Here is a 2708-nt window from a genome sequence, read left to right on the forward strand (position 1 = left end):
GAGACAGAGACAGAGACAGACAGAGAGAGAAAGAGAGAAAGACAGAGACAGAGACAGAGACAGAAAGACAAAGACAGTTACAAAGACCTAGTAATTTGCTGACTTAAGCTTGATTTTTGAACATGAATTCAAAACAATAAATAATTGAAATCTTCCCTTAAAAAAAAAAAAAAAAAAAAAGACTGTGTGGTATCATGGAACCAACTGGATAACCAAAGATCAGCTCCGGAGCTTTTTAGGTCTCTAATGTTCACTGTACCTGCCAAGTCACTTTGGCAATGTAAGGAAGTGTAGCCACAGGTTCCACGGATTAAAGACATCATTGGGAGGAGGGGATCATATTCTAATTACTTTTAAAATTATACAGACACAAATTTAATACAATATGTAGATTTTATTTGCTTGTTTGTTTACAACTCATTATGATTGAAGCTTGGAGGGAAAAATTAGTTCCAAATAGGAATTCCTGGAAGGACTTCAGCTGCACTGGATGGACAATGGATAAACCCAAATGTGTTCAGAAGGGGGCACGGGATCTAAAGGTGGTGCATAAAGACAGTAAGTCCCTATCTGATATGTCAGGAGGTGGGGACTGGGACTGTGGAACTGAGCTGGTGAGACAGCATGCTGCTGCTGGAGATAGGAGCACAGAGCCTATGTGGCCAGACAGACCTGGATTGAACTCGGCTCTGCTATTCATCTGGGTGCATGGACAAATCATTTAAGCTCCACGAGTCCTAGCTGCTTAACTGTCTAATGAAGCTTCCCACAGTTGTATTTGTCTCCTTTGGCTGTTGAAAGGCTTACCTGAGACAAGAATTTATACTCTTAACATTTAATGGAGAGCACTGTTATCATTAGCCAATCCCTTCAGGGTCTGTGGTTGGATCATCCGCAATGCAGAGACAGAATCTGAAGGGACCAGACAGGTGGCTTGGGGGCGAATTCTGCACTGTCCCCTCTCCTCCTCTGGTACCAACCCTATGGGCTCCTGAATTTCACACACACAATGTTTTTGGTATCTCTTGAGGGGAGACATGGATTTAGTCTACAGAGTCCTCTTTCTGTGCATTCTGAACATGCATTAGAATTGTGCTTGTATGTATAGACAGGGACTAGTACAAAGAGCAGTCCTCAAAATTACATCCCTGTGTCCTTAGAGGGGGCTCGGAACTCTCTCCAACCCCAACACCACAATGCTTCTTATGACTCGTGGCAGTGAGCTTGCTATGTCTTCTCTTCTCAGTGTACAGATTCTGGGCCCTAAATACAGACATTGCTGTCACACAACATTTAATTGGAGTCAGATATTCAGAACTCTTCTTCAGAGAAGTAGGGGAAGGTCACATCTATGTCTATATGTCTCAAAAGTGAAGCCAGTATGCTTCACTGCTTTATTGATTTTGATATACTTTGAAAATTATGCACTGAAAAGGAAATGAAATGGACAAAATACACATCAGAATTAACCAATTAATGTCCACTTCTGAGGTTTTTTCTGCAGGACTGTTGTGGCCATTAGTCATGGTATGTCAGCTTGAATGGATCAAGAGATGGTAGTGGATTAGAGGTGTAGTTCTGGGTGTGTTGGTGGGTGACTGACCCAGAGGAGAGCACACTGAGAGGAGAATACCCACCCACAGGTGTGTGGCCTGCACAAGAAAACAGGGAGGGGAGGAAATGTCTTCATTTCTGAAGAGCTCCAATCTCCACCATCAATTTTGGCTGTCAGCCTCCAGCATCTTCAGCCTTCTAACACAGACTTTGGAGATTCTACAGGGAGCTTTCAGACCTTCCACCTTAGACCAGTGCTACATCCTTGATCTCCTTGGTCTGTGGGTTCCATCTTCTTGGGTTGAGCAGCTACTGGATCATCCAGTGTCTCAGTTACTCTTGTTGTTGGAAAAAAAAATACCTGACACCCAAAATTAAGGAAGGAAAGGTTTCTTTTTTATGAGCAGAATATATTTATTGAGGGAAAGAAAGCTCCTGTCCAAAAGAGGGACAGGAGGGGGGCCCGAGCAGATAGTTCCCTGGGAAGCTGTCTCTTCCAGGGACTTTTATAGTGTAAAACCATGCAGGGCTAAGGTGGAGAAAGGGGGAACTAGTTTAGGTGGATATGGGGATGGGACAAAACTATGGTCAACCAATGGGATTGCAAGCACCATTGCTCAGGTAAAGTTGATTACGCCCAGGATGAAATGGGGAAGTTTCTTTAGCTCACAGTTAGTGGAAGTTTCAGTCCATACTTGTCTGGCTCCAAGGCAGAGCAGCACATGGAAGAAGGCAACAGCTCATGGCAGCAGAAAACAATGAAGTGTAAAGGGAGGAGGAGCAGCTGTGGAAGCCAGCAAGCCTCTCTCTCCTCTTTACATTGTGATGCAGATTACTCACCCCAGGGCAGGGCTTGCACTTATAGCCATAATCCCTGCATTGGATTATGAATTAATCACAAATCTAGAAGCCACCCCAATGATTGTGTGAAGCTTTGGGAGAAAAATAGACACAAATCATAACATCTAGCAACACAACTATGCAAATACCACTGTGAACTCACCCACCTTTGATCCTTTAAGCCTACTGGAATAATTAGACATATATTTTCTCTTGATTGTGCTCCTCTCACACAACTACAGAACTAAGGGAGCCCAGCCAGGTTAAACGAATAGGGCTTCAAGCCCTAATCCCTAAGGTGAGACAAGACAGTT

This window comes from Octodon degus, unplaced genomic scaffold (assembly GCF_000260255.1).
Source record: "Octodon degus isolate 3935 unplaced genomic scaffold, OctDeg1.0 scaffold00018, whole genome shotgun sequence".
NCBI classification, from domain to species: domain Eukaryota; kingdom Metazoa; phylum Chordata; class Mammalia; order Rodentia; family Octodontidae; genus Octodon; species Octodon degus.